General features: G+C 44.4%; 1 protein-coding gene across 1 annotated transcript in view; it reads left to right on the top strand.

Moving 5' to 3' along the window:
- DHRSX (dehydrogenase/reductase X-linked) overlaps window positions 1–15,079 on the top strand; it is a 984,710-nt gene that overhangs the window by 704,677 nt on the left and 264,954 nt on the right. The gene's annotated exons all lie outside the window — the stretch shown is intronic.

Below are 15,079 nucleotides of genomic sequence, written 5' to 3' on the forward strand. Positions count from 1 at the left end.
ACATAATCATAGGAAAGGAAAGCTGGAATTGAGATTGAAAAATGAACATAAGATGTTTATGTATTAAATCCCAATAGGGTTGTAAAAGTGAACACTCAAAGAACATATGTGGATAATCACCAGCAGTCAGACCAGCAGTCAGACCACAACTCCAACAAAGATCATCATCCTTCAGATTAAGAGAGTGTAAACGTACAGGAGTCCAATGAAGAAGATTGATAGAGAAGAATTTAGACTGAATTAAAGAAGGGGCGATTTTATTACGAAGAGAAAGCTTCCCAATCAACTGCCAAGTTTCTGGGGATATATGTTCAGTGAGATCCTGATCAAAATAATGCAACCATTTTTGTTGGGTAACCGTAAGTAAAGCAGAGGAAGTGGAAGACAAAAATTTATAAATTCTTGAAGCGACATGCCCAGATTTAAGCCACAAATGAAACAACATAATAAAAGGAGAATTGGGTTTCAGACGCAATTTAGAAAGAGCAACTTTTATTTTTAAAAAGGTATAAAAGTCTAAATTAGTGAGAGAGAGTTGTTGAGCTAAGGAGGAAAAGGGTACGGGATCATTATTGGAATCATATAAATGACGAACCAACGTAATCCCCTTAGAAGCCCAGTAAGTTATCAAGTTGGGATCAATAATAAGCTTAATTCTAGGATTACGCCACAATGAAGACCATCTCGATTTATGAATCGGGGTAGCCACTTTCTTATCAATGGATCTAACTGCTGCAATGGTCTCTAAGATAATCGTATGAGAAAACGGAATAGATAAGGTGGACGTGGTTAAAAAGGAAGAGGTTGGCAAGGGGAAAGAGAGATGTTGCTCAATCAACACCGAGGAAGGCGTGTGTCCAGGGGCAGAGGAAAACCAGAAAGCACTTTGAGAAGCTAAAAAAGCAACCTGGTACTTCTCCCAGTCAGGGAAATCACAGCCACATATGTCATAAGGTTTTTTTAAGGACTTATATGCAATTCTCGCTCTCCTATCATTCCATAGAAATTTAGACGTAAGGGAGTCAATCTCATGAAAAAAGGAAGAAGACGATTTCACAGGGAGCATAGAGGATACGAAGTTAATGATAGGAGTAATCATCATTTTTAAGGTTTGGAGACGGCCCCAGCAAGAAATATGTTTAGGACACCAGGTGTCCAAAAGATGACGCACTTTAATTAAAGTTTGAGCCTCGTTGTAAGCCACCGTATCATAGAGAGTACTACAAAACCAGATCCCCAAATATTTAAGTTGTTTAGATTGCCATTTAAAACCTGCTGTACCCATATGTGCTGGGAAACAATAAGCATTCAGGGGAAACATTTCTGTCTTATCTCTGTTAAGGGTATATCCAGAAACACTAGAAAAAAGAGTGATAGTATCTGTAATCGCGGGAATGGCCGACACAATATCATCCGAGAAAATGAGAACATCATCTGCATAAGCAGCTGTCTTTATGCAATGCGAGCCGAAAGTAAACCCTTTAATATCAGAATGAAGATCAATGAGTCTAAGGAGCGGATCGATAGATAATAAGAACAAAAGCGGAGACAAGGGACAGTCTTGTCGAGTACCTTGGCAAAGACTGAAAAATTCAGACATAGCCCCATTAACTCTAATATTTGCTCTAGGTTGGGCATATAAAGACATAACCATGTTAACAAAAGAGCCACCAAGATTATGTGCACAAAGAACAGCATGTAGAAAGGGCCAGAGACCTTATCAAAAGCCTTCTCGGCATCTAGGGCCAGAGCAGCTGCTGGAAGATTAGACCGCTTGGCCGTACCAAAATATGGCAAAAGGTACGGATATTGTCCCTAGCAAGTCTACCCTTGACAAAGCCCGTCTGAACCAGAGAAGGAATATAAGATTCCAACCGCTTAGCGAGAATCTTGGCAAAAATCTTAGCTTCCATGTTAAGTAGGGAAGTAGGGTGAAAATGTTGGGATCTGAGTGATCTTTACCTTCATTTTATAGTTATGATATGAGCACAGCCATTCTGGATGAGTTGTTCACATAGTTGGGTGGCACTATGTAGCCCATATCAGTCAAACAATATAGGCCCAGATGTAGGTAATAGCAATTTACCGAATGGTAAATACCGAATTTTACCGATTCGGTATTTACAATTCTGTAATTGCTATGTAGGTAAATAATTCGGTAAAAATAATTACCGATCGGTAATTACCGAATCGGTATCTGCCATTGATTCCTATGGGCCTTGAAGCCCATAGGATTCAATAGCAAATACCGATTCGGTAATTACCGAATCGGTAAAATTACCTATTTTACAAGGGGGACAGGGTGTCACTTTGACACCCTGTTGCACCCCTGTTTCGGGCTTGTGTGCCATGTGACACACAGACATGCCCTTAGGGCATGTCTGTGTGCCACATGGCACAGGTGTACATGCACAGAAGTGCATGTACACTGGAATTCGTTATTTACCATGGAATGGTATTCCATGGTAAATAACGATTCGGTAAGGGCCTGTGGCACTGATTACAGTGCCACCTACATATTGATTTACAGAATCGGTATATTTACCGATTCGGTATTTTACCGAATCTGTAAATGTACCGAATCGGTAAGTATACCGATTCTGTAAATAAAATGCCCCCTACATGTCAATTCCCAAATACCGGTCGGTAACGACCGGTAATTGGCGAGCTACATCTGGCCCATAATTATTTGTAATATCTGTGAACATGAATTGGGGGAGGGGTAATTTATTTGTGGTGGATCAACACTTCGGCCAGAATACTCCATTACAGTAGAGTGCAAATGAGCCCAGGAAATGCCATTGCATGGTTGGACTGGAGCGAGGGCAAAGAACAGATTATCACATGAAGTATGCTTTGACCTGGTAAATATTCACTCTTCCAAATACATATGGCATTACAAGCAATTATGTAGATAAGAATAACCACCCAATTACAGATGGTAAGATAGTACTGGGAGACAACAATGATACCAATCCCATAGTATATTTTTTGTGAGGCAGGATATAGATAGAAATTAGACAGGTCATCACTAGGTACAAAAAGGCAGTAGCAGTAGTACATTGGAAGTTTATGTTTATGTTTATGTTTAGCATTTATAAAGCGCGGCTTATACCCAAGGGCGTCTTGGCGCTGAGATTTGCAGAATTATTGATTGGTGTGGCCTGTAGTGTTCAGAGTGATTCAGAGATAACCGTTATTGATTGAACAACCATGTCTTTAGTTTCTTGCGAAACTGCAGGAGTGATGGGCTTAGTCTAATGTCTTGGGGCAAGGTGTTCCATAGTTTAGGTGCCGCTGTGAGGAAACGACGATCACCCCATGAGACTGTTTTGGACCGAGGGACCATGAGTTGATTGAGATTGGAGGACCGGAGCTGTCTAGGGGGCAGGTATCGAACCAACTGGTCCTTTAGAAATTGGGGACCTCTGTTGTTTAAGGACTTGTAGACTAAACATAGGGATTTAAATTTAATCCTATTGTGGATGGTCAACCAATGTAAATCTTTTATTGTTCCTGATATGGCCGCAAATTTTGGAAGTCCGGAGAGTAGACGGGCAGCAGCATTTTGTATCGACTGCAACTTTTTGAGGACCCTGGCCTGAGTGTTTAAAAATATACCATTGCAGTAGTCAAGGGCCGATAGAACCAGGGAGCTAACCAGGGTTTTAATGGCAGCTGCTGGTAAAAACGGACTTATTTTCTTAATCATGCGTAGCTTATAGTGTGCCGATGATGCTACTTTATTCGCATGGTCTATGAAAATGAGAGCATCGTCGAAGGTGACTCCTAAATTTCTAACCTTAGCCACTGGAGTTGGGAGAGCTCCGAGAGTAGATGGCCACCAGGCTGAGGACCAAGGTGGTTCAAGTGGTCCAAAAATGACCACCTCGGTTTTTTCAGAGTTAAGTTTTAGGCTGTTTATCGCCATCCAATCTTCTATGGCCAACATTCCTTCTTGAAAGCGTTGAGCCACATCCAGACCATCGCCTTTAATGGCTAGTACCAGTTGCGTGTCATCTGCGTATGAAGTTAGGCTCATCCCGTGGCTTTTGATGACACTAGCAAGGTCCGACACATAGATATTAAATAGTGTCGGACTAAGGGATGAGCCTTGAGGAACTCCACACGGCAGAGACAACTGAGCAGATTGGTATGTCCCCAAGGCGACAGCCTGGGTTCTGTCCTTGAGGAACGAGGCGAGCAATTTTAATGCCGTTTGTCCAATGCCCATATTACCGACACGGTCGATCAAGATCTTATGATCGACCGTGTCGAAGGCTGCAGACAAGTCCAACATTACCAGGAGAGCTGTCCCACCCTGGTCTCGTATAGCTCGTACTTCATCTGCCGCCTTGATTAAGGCTGTTTCGGTCCCATGATATTTCCGGAATCCGAACTGTGTATCATCGAGCCGTCTATAATTCTCAAGATACTCCGACAATTGTGAATTCATAGCCTTTTCGACCACTTTTGCTATGAAGGGGAGACTGGCAATAGGCCTGTAATTCTTCAGGTCACTTTTATCAAGGCCCGGTTTCTTTAAAAGGGGTTTCAGAAGTGTCTTTTTTAAAGCATTGGGATAGGTTCCTGAACTGAGGATGGCATTGGATACCTGAGTAATTACTGGTATTAAGAGGTCGACAGCAGGGAGATGAACTGATACCGGACATGGATCTAAGGCAGATCCCGATTTAATAGAGGTGACGATGGTCTTTACTTGGTTATCGGTTAAAAGATTGAAACTGTTTAAAAGGGTTGTATGTTTATTGAAGAGCGAGAGATTAGATGTGTTAGACTTAGATGTAAACGTCTGGTAAATATCATCTACTTTAGAAAAAAAGAAAGTAGCGAGCTCATCACACATTTTTTGGGATGGAGGGGGGATAAGGTCAGGAAGATTACCAGACAAAATTTTGGTAATTTCATACAATTTTTTACTGGAGTGTTGAGCTTGCTCAATCTGGGCGCAGTAGAAAGACTTTTTGGCTGTGGCTATCATTCCTTTATAAACGGCGAGTGAGTCTTTATATCGCTTTCTACTCGCCACGTCATATGTTTTTCTCCACTACCTTTCAAAGTGCCTACTGTGTTGCTTTTGTGTTGTGTTTTGTGAAGTAACAGTGACAGAAATGGAAAAACCTTGTTGCGCTGAAGTGGATGTAAATAAGCAATATAATAATTTGTCTGAGATGGAAGATGTTAGAAATGGGTGTCTCTAGTTGGCAGAAGTAGGTGCCTTGTCCAAATAAGGAACCTTGCTTCTAGTCAGGGTAAGGGGATACACACTTTAGATAACCGCTGCTCACCCCCTGGGTAGCTTGGCATTCGAAGACAGACTTATCCCAAAGGCAGTGTGTAAAGTATTTGTACTCAAAACATAGAATAATACAGTGATAACACCACAAATGGACACCACACCAGTTAAAAAAAATAAAGTATCTTTATCTAAACTCAACAAGACCAAAATGACAAAAATCCAACATACATGTAATAAGAATATGATTTTAAAAAGGTTTCAAACAACTGGGTCCTTAGAAAACTATGGATGTGTGATTTCTCACAAAGTCCGTGTAGATGCGTCAAAATTCACAAGGCCAAACAGCCACAGAGATGGGTAGCATCGAGAACCAAAGTGATGGGTCAGTTCCTGTGACCATGCAGAGGCGAAGCAACAGTTGTCCTGCATGCAGGAGAAGTGATGCATCGAGAAAACATGGCACACAGGTGCGATGCATGGAAATCCGGGAAATCCGAGTTTCTTCAGCCGCGATCCCTCATTGCATTGGTTCTTGCAGCGCCGATAGGCGCTGCGTCTGTTCAGCAGCAGCACGGCAATGCGTGGAGATTCTTCTTGCACAGCGGTGCTGGTTCAGAAAAACAGCCACAAGAAGAGGGATGCATCGATTTTTTCAGTTAATTAATATTTCTTCCTTTCCCAGCAGCAAGCACAACCTCTAGATGCCCAGAACTGGAACAGATACCTCCTGGCAGGTCAGAACTCTCAACAGCAGGGTAGTTTAAGAGAGCTGGGCGGTTAAGTGTGTGGGTTCCTGAGACTTCAGAACAGGAGGCCAGCACACACAGTCCCTAGGAGATCTTCTTCAAGCAGGTTCAAAGCAAATTTCCAGTCTTTGCTCTTTCCATGGCTGAAACAGCAACTGCAGGCCAACAACACACTGCATAGGGGCAATACTCCTCCTCACAGCTCTTCAGCTCTTTTCCTTGGCAAAGGTTCCTCTTAAATCCAGAAGTAATCTAAAGTTCTGGGGTTTCAGGTCTAATACTTATATCCTAAAATGTATTTGTTCTCTTTGTGCAAGGGTCTCTGAGCCCAGTCCAAACCAGTTCTGTCCCCACTGGTGCAGTATGATATCAGGGGGTGGATACATTATTGTGCAAAGGAGACAGTCCCTATTCAGGTGCAAGGAAATCGCCGTCCACTATTCTAAATTCAGCCAAGGTCTATTTAGCCTAGCTCTGAGTCATCCAGGAAGGCCCAGGCACACCTCAACCCCACCAGTGGCTGTCTACAGTGAATGCACATCCCCAGCCCCTGTCACTCCAAAACCAGACAGTCAATACACAAACAGGCAGAGGCACACAGAATGGTTAAACAAGAAAATGCCTACTCTCTAAAACTGGAATTTTCAAACACACAATTAAAAAAACATATTTACTAAAAGATGTATTAAATTCACAGTTCAGAGAGCCTAAACTTTATTTCTCTATCTTATCCCAATGGGAAGTTATACTTGCAAGATGTTACAAAGCATTTCCCAATCTTTCCTATGGGGCAAGATAGCCTCTCAATAGTGAAAAATTAAATTGGCAGTATTTCACTATCATGTAAGAAAAGGAAAGGGCAGGGCCTGGCAAGTGGGTGCACTTGCCAAGTCGACTTGGCAGTTAAACTGTGCACAGACACTGCTGTGGCAGGTCTGGGATACCTTTTCAGGGCTACTCATGTGGGTGGCACAATCAGTGCTGCAGACCCACTAGTAGCATTTGATTTACAAGCCCTGGCACACATCAGTGCAGTTTACAAGGGACTTACCAGTAAATCAAATATACCAATCAAGGAGAATCAATTGTAACAACAACAACACTGGGAGCACTTGCACTTTGACACTGATCAGCAGTGGCAGAGTGCCCAAAGCTTCTAAGCCAGCAAAAACTAAATCCAGCACAGTATCAAAAATACAGGCCGTAGAGGCAAAAAGTCTGGGGAAACCACGCAAAAGATGCCAAGTCTTACAGAAGATGACTGAGTTGTAAAGATTGCTGTCCCTGTATACTCACATGAGCTGAGGTTTCAAAACATGGTTATAAATGTTACTATGTGGGATCTTCCTTCATACCTCAGCTGCCTTCTTATCAGCCAAAAAACAAAAGTGTCTAAGCCTACCGCTGGTGTCCTGGGGAGGTTTCGCACCTTCTAAAGGATATCGGCCGTGTAGGTCCTCAAAATTCATCTGGAAAACGGCTCTGTGAAGGGTTTCTAGCACATCTTTTGTGCTACTGTGTGATATTGCTTTTTACTGGAGACTGTGTGATGGGAGCTGATATTGTGTGTCATATGGTGGCACTGTGTGAGTTGTCAGGTCTGCAATAATGTGGCCTGCTTGGGAGCTAATTGACTGGTAGCATTGTGGCCTAGCTCCTACTAATGGCCTACCTCATCAGTGGCGTAACAGTCTCCAGTTTACAGCTTCTCAAATTCCCCAAAAAAGGTCATGCAGCCTGACCCCTAAAGCCTTTCAAAGTGTGCCAAAGTGCTTCTGCAGCCTGCCTCATACAACTCACCAACTTCATCAGCATCATCACATCCGCCATCCTGCAGCCCATGAAACACCAGAGCAGTGTTGTGTCCGGACTCCTTCCAGTGGCGTAAAGAAACTTAAGGGAGCCCGCCTGCAAAGTACATGGAGGGGGCCTTCCATGTTCTGGACCCAGACAAGAGCTCTCGGGCTAGGGGCCCATGCATAGTGCTGGAGGGGGCCCTCTGGAGCCTGGCGATCCACAGCACAAGGGTTGCGGGGGCTAATGTTACGCCACTGACTCAGCACACCTGTTTTTTACTTCGTCTGATTCGGTTCAAATATCCTGTGAGCTCACCGCCAACCAACCCCCATTAGCTCACCAAAGCGGTTTTACAAACTGATTTCCCTTGCGGTGTTCACGCTCCTACCCAGCAGGTTCGTCATAGCGACCCGCTCACAATATGCTGGCAGTGCCTGGTGTAAAAGCCAAAATGAAGTACATCCCACAAAATCAATTGTAATAGTCAGAGCTGCAAAAAGCAGAGGGTGTGGTACTGCTTCAGTAGCGACTTTCATACTAAAATGTTAAAATTCTAAAAAAAGATCAACCTACAGTCTGGAGACATTAACATGCCTAACAGAATTAAAAATGAAAACACTTAAAGACACAAAATGCTAGAGATAATAGCATAACAACTGGCTGTGCATTGTGAGCTAAAAGCTTAAAAAATTTCCCCGCAAATGTCCACGATTTTCGTATCATCACAAGAAAATGAAGGAACTCAGAAAAAAAAACGCTTCGATATTAAATTGTTTGGAAATTACTTAAAACAATTATCGGGGAAAAAAGCAAAAGACATACAACTAAGATATATCAAACATCTTAACACAACAAAACCGAGACGCGTACGAACCAACAGCAACTAGCTGAGTATCAACATAATTGACATGCACTTTGAAAGTAAATGTCATCAATGCTAATGAATAACAGCACCTGCTGGACACGCTTCTGCATATTTTTAAATTAAAACAACAGAATAACTTATATAAGATAATATGTTGCTGTCAATTAGACACGATGTCATTACCCATTTTGTAACATCAGCAAGATCGAAAATGATAAATAAAAAAACGTGATGCAGAAAAAGGCTAAATAAATCTAATTTAAGTGTGCAGCATACTTGATTCGCTTGGACATGAAACCGAAAGGGCTTTTTATTAATAAATGACTTTGCAAGATCTCAACTTGGCTCATTGTGATGCATTTTCGAATGTCTATCCTCATCACAAAGATTGATGAGGTGACTGCAAGTTCTCTTCTAAAGATAACCGTACGCTTTTAGGACTCGAGCCTTAAAGGAACATATCCATCAGGAAATGAAAATGTGCTTTGGCACCCAGCATAGTTTTGGAGGGCAGCGCTTGTCAATCGACATTTACTTGTTTCAAATAATTGTATTGATACAGAATAAAACTTTTCTAGATCGTCACGAATGTCACACGTGAGTTAGTTCAATGTAAATGGTCTTCAATTTTCCAAGAGCATTAGGGGGTTGTATTGACATGCAGATGATTTTTTTTGATTTGCTGTACAAATGCCTTTGTTGCACATTTTCTTGTTTGAAGCTTCGCACAATCATCTTCACTTTTTGCTCCAGTTCGAAGTTGGGCGCTATGCACAGATAAAAATGAAGACAATTCTAATATAGGGAATATTACTATCTCATTTGAAGTGTAATCCGTTTGTCTGTTTGAGTTATGGCCAGGCTTCTACCCCATGCATCTCCCTATACATCTCCCTAAAGGTGTTCCAGAGGTTTCAGTACTTGTCAGAGGTTAGTCACAGTTTATACTATTCCCTCGATAGACATTGCATCATCCTTAAGCTTCTTCTATAATGCCTTTGCAGACAACACCCTCATATCTTGCTCCTTCCCATCCATTACAGCATCTGAGACTGCTCTTAATATCGCTTTAGTGCCAAATGTGTATCTCTCCATAGTGCTTTATGTCCCAGCCTCCTGTGCACCAAAAAGAAGATCCATCCCATCTCCTTTGACCTTGGTTTCATCACAACCTCCATCTTGGTTCGTATTCTGGGACTACTGTACAGTGGTGCGTGATGCCTGAGAAGGGAAACAGCCATTACATTGCATGCGTTACAGCTCATGCGATTACAACGCGGCTGTAGGGGGCGGGCTAACCTAAGGAATAGTATAATTTACTATTCCAACACCTCCCCAATTGTTGCGCACACTGGAGTTGGAATAGTAAATTATACTATTCCTAAATCCAGCGCGCCCCCTTCAGCAAGTCGATGTAAAGACTTGCGTTTTAATGGTACTGCGATGTAACAACTTGGTCGCTGTAATGACCGCATTGTAATCTCATGCATTGTAAATGCATGCGGTGTAAAGAGCTATATTCATGTGAGAATATTCATCACCTCTTTCACTAACGCGGCGTCAGATGCGCAACATTCACCCCCAAAATATCCCATGCTATAATTAAAATAATTAAGAGGGTCGATACATGGGATGAGGACTTAATAAATCTTCATAAAACTGAGTCCAACCAATCAAATAAACGTACGCAAGACAGTTCCGATTTAAATCTTATAGGTTTATTTAAAGCTAAAATCATTGCCGAAGGTCGTTAGTTAATCAACAGCAATCAATGTCTCAATCGTACGTCTAAATCAAATAGTGTGAGAGGATCAACATAAGGTATACCTCCAAAGAAAACAAGCAGCCAGAACTAAGTATAGATCAAATGACAGAGTGGCGTAGAGTCTGCACAGTTAGGGTGGGCAAAGAAATTCTGCCACATATCCTAAAAATATAATTTTTTATACGGTTTTAGACTGAAAAGCACTCAAATTCAGTGGTGGGATGTGACATAACAGGGTTAAACTAGCAATTTAGCATTATAATAACCAATTAATATTCTAATACATAAGATACATTAAATAAGGTAAATTTAGAAACATCTACTTCTTCTGCTAGTTAATGGAAAAAATGTGAATAGCAAAGGATGTTACATGATATTTATATAATACGGAAATACAATAGAAAGTTCAACTAATAAATGTTCCTTAAGAAAGGCTTGAGTAAAGGACCTTGAAAGTTACAAAGACAGGAGCACTCTTGACTTGACTTCCTTATAAGCGATGCAAATTAATACAATTTATGAATACAGGGACCAAGGGTTAGGCTTCTACAGATTCTACAGATTTTCTGAAAAGGACAAGCACACAGATAAACTCATACATGTAAAAAGCTTGTTCAGATTTCTTTGTGTGAATCTGAATAGATGTCAGTGCAAGCTGGCGGCAGCCTAATGATACCAGCATATGCTCAACTGAAGTAAGCATTTTTTTCTAATTAATAAAATTACTCTAACATCACCAAACCCCTAATCATCTCAATGGCTAACCAATAAACTGCTTTCCTTTTGCAGTGGTCTCCAAGCTCCGGCCGACTACTTGTTTCAGCCTCTAGATAATGTACAGAACGTTGCCAGTCGGACACTATATAATTAATTTATTTCATCTAGACATTGGCTACCCTGCACAAAGGAGAGTGGCACAAAATGTATGAGTAGGAAATCATTAAATTCCTTACCATTGTGCTTCCCTTATTCCTTGACATTGATCCCCCTTTCTAGTAGGATCAGTATTGCTTATGTCCAGCTTAACAGTTCTGATCATGAACCTGCTTGCCGCACTGTACAGTAACACTTTAACCCTTGACATTAGATTACCGGTGTAGGAAAAATCTATCTTTTCTGAGTGTATCGCTTGAACTTTTGCTTGTTATTGACCTGGATTATGTAGGCTCTGTTAAGCTGGTGAAGATTAAACCTAAACCTATAACATCTGATCGAGTACACCAAGGACCCCCCCATCTGCATGGCATAAAAGTAATTTGCACAAATAAAAATTATTGGCTAACATACATTTTTAATTTGTGTGGCACGACTTTGACTTTTAGAAAGGGTATTATACTCTACCTTTTAAACATCCGGCTTAAATGTTCTACCTGGTACCTGCTGGTTAACTTCTTATGAACCTTAACTTTACTCAGTCATGTAATGGACCAACACACAATAGAGGCACTGCCCTAATTGTAATCATCGCTAAGGACAATGCCATTCAACTGGAATCCATAACACCTTGTAATTGGTCTGACCACTACCAAATCGCCTTCATAATCTTGGTTAAGGTGTTGACTAGAAAAGGCCAATTGTTCAAAGTCTGACAATGGTCAAGAGACTTGAGAAATAATAATTCAACTTATTTTATCAAGAGTATCCTTCCTCGGGGCGTGGCCAGCAGCATGGCCGGCTAGGTCGTGCTCCTTCGTGGCTCCTGACGAGCTGCACAGAATCCGACGTTCCACATATGCCTTGACACCCCGTTTTGGCGTGAAAATACTAATAAAGGTCCTGTCCTGTCCTGTGAGCTCCAACTACACAGCAATACGGCCGAGAACTGACAAAACTCGAAGCCGTACACAGAGCGGGCCTCGCCGCGAGAGTCAAGATGGCGGAGACTTGCTTAGCGGTGTGGATTCCTCCAGAGCAAAGAGAGCTCCCGTGACCCCACAACTGAAAGGGGGACCGGAGTACTCACCGCGGGTTGGGAGGTTACTGCAGGCGAGCCGTAGCTGAGTGGAAAGCTCTGTGCCTGGTGCTCCGAGGGCTGAAAGCGTCCCGTGGCTGACTCCAGCGGGGATCCTGAAGCGCCCGGTGGGCAGTCCGGAAGGCAGAGTGCGGTGAGCTGCGGCGGGGCCGGGCCGCGGAGGACTGAGGCACCTGGGGAGACACGGAGGGCCTGCCCGCGTTTCCCCGTTGTACAGACCTGTGGCTGCAGCTTTATAAAAAAAAAACGGACCAGGCACCATTTACAAATACGGACCTGGAGGTGGGTGTGTATCCCGCCCCTGCCGAGGCGGGGGTTTGATCAGCGAGAGCAAGGCCGGTGAGTGGAAGGACTCGCTGAGGACCCCTAGGCGGCATTGGGCCCCGGCGGCCTGCGGTGGCCTAACGCCCGGCCTGTGTTCGACATGGCCGAGTGCCTGGGGGACAAGGGAGAGACCGGTGGCGCCTGAGTCCGGCCGACGCAATCACTGGGAAGCGCCCTCGTGATCTGGGAGGAGGCACGGACCTTATCCGTGGACTCCAGCAATAGGGCCGGTAAGGAGGCAGTGGTAGGGGAGATCAACGATCCATTTTAGCCTCCGCCCCCCAGTGAACACGGCCAACGGTCCTACCATACCAGGAGGAGATGCTAAGACCCTACACAACTCGGGCCTGGAGGCGGGGCGGCGGGACCAAGGAGGACTGTGGGGCGCATAGCGCTGTGGGGAGCATTGGGCCAGATTCGGCGTTGGGGTGCAAGCCGGGACTTGGTCAAGGCTACGGCACGGAGCGAGGCTCTAGAATTAGACGGCGGATACATTCAGCTCCCCAGAACCTTACGTGCTGCGTAGCCGGGCATCGCCCAAGTGGAAGGGAAGGAAGGATACCGAGCCTCGCTCACGCCTGTTGAGAGAAACGGTGGAGGGCAGGGGAGTGGGCCCCCTTCCCCCCCCACGCGTGTAAATCCACTGAAACACCAGCCATGGGGAAAAAGGGCACGGTCCCTAAAACCTCCAAACAGGGGCCCATGGACAACTACGCCGCACCGCGGCAGACGGCGGAGGCCGCATCTATTGCCTCCGGCCCGCGCTCGGACATGGACTTGCTAGTGGGAGCCATTCAAGCGTCCAGGACTGACATTCAGGAGTCCCGGGCAGCCCTGGAAGTCAAGATCGGTGAGGTGGGCTCTGAGGTGACACTACTGAGGCAGGACTTCCGAAAAGTAACAGAAAGAGTAACTATGGCAGAGACACGAATAGGTGAGGCGGAAGACTCGATCTCCACCCTTCGAAAAGACATGGCGAAACTCCAGGCCTCCCATCGCCAACTACTGTGGAAGGTGGATGATGCAGAAAACAAGGCGCGACGCAACAACCTGCGCTTCGTGGGTTTTAGAGAAGGAATCGAGGGGACAGACATGCAAGCCTACCTTCATGCCTGGCTGAAACCTTTCTGACGGCGCAGTTCTCGAACTGCTTTATCATCGAAAGGGCACACCGGGCGCTACTGGCAAAACCACCCGAGGGGGCGAGACCGCGTCCGGTCATTGCACGTTTCCTCAACTACGTGGACCGGGACCTGATACTGCGAGAGGCCAGAAAGCTGGGGGAGATCCGACTGGAAAACACGAACATTATGATATTCCCAGACTACAGCCAGGAAGTGCAAAAACAACGCCGCTCCTTTGACGCGGTTAAGGCAAAGCTGAGAGACATGAATATCACTTATATGCTGCTCTTCCCGGCAAAACTGAAGGTGATCTACATGTTATGTTATGTTGTTATGTTATGGGTGTCTTATATAGCGCTCGGCTACTCCGAGGAGTGTCCCGGCGCTTTCTGACCCACAACAGACTACAGAGGGCAGGCAAAACAGAAAGAAAGAACAAGCAGATTACTGTCCATAAAGCCATGTCTTCAGACCCTTTCTGAAGGCCAGCAGGTTTGAAGTACAGCGGAGAGACAGAGGAAGGGTATTCCATAGCTGGGGAGCCAAGCGTTTAAAGGAGCGTCCCCCAATCCTTGCTTTCCTAACAGTAGGGACAATGGCAAGACCAAGAGATTCCGATCTAAGGGATCTAATAGGTTTGTAGAAAGCAAGACGTTGCTGAATATATTCAGCTCCCATAGCATGGAGTGCCTTATGTGCCAGCGTCAGTGTTTTAAACACAATCCGCTTGCGAATAGGCAACCAGTGTAGGGAGTGTAAGAGATCCGAGGCTCTCGCTCGGCGAGGTAGGCCAAAAATCGCCCGTGCCGCCGAGTTTTGGACCACCTGGAGTCTTTGAAGTAAATAATCAGGGAGACCCAGATATAAAACATTTGAGTAGTCCAGCCTAGAACAAATAAGAGCCTGGACAGTAGTCTTCCTATGTACTAGCGGGAGCAGGGGAAGAAACTTGCGTAGCATTTTAAGGAGGCCATAGCAAGTGCCAGTCAGTCCCAGATTCTGGGGCTTAAGCGATAGGCCATTGTCAATTTTGACCCCCAAGTTCTTTGCAACCAGAGAGGAAGACACAGGAGGGAACATGTTTACAGGCCACCAATCCTGCCAGCTCGGGTCCGCCTGACACCCGAAAAAAAGCACCTCTGATTTATCTGGGTTGCACTTGAGGCTGTTTCGCTGAAACCAATCGAAAACAGCCCCAAGACACCCACGGATGCTCTCTCCGTCAA

The sequence above is a fragment of the Lissotriton helveticus genome, chromosome 8 (assembly GCF_964261635.1).
Source record: "Lissotriton helveticus chromosome 8, aLisHel1.1, whole genome shotgun sequence".
NCBI classification, from domain to species: Eukaryota; Metazoa; Chordata; class Amphibia; order Caudata; family Salamandridae; genus Lissotriton; species Lissotriton helveticus.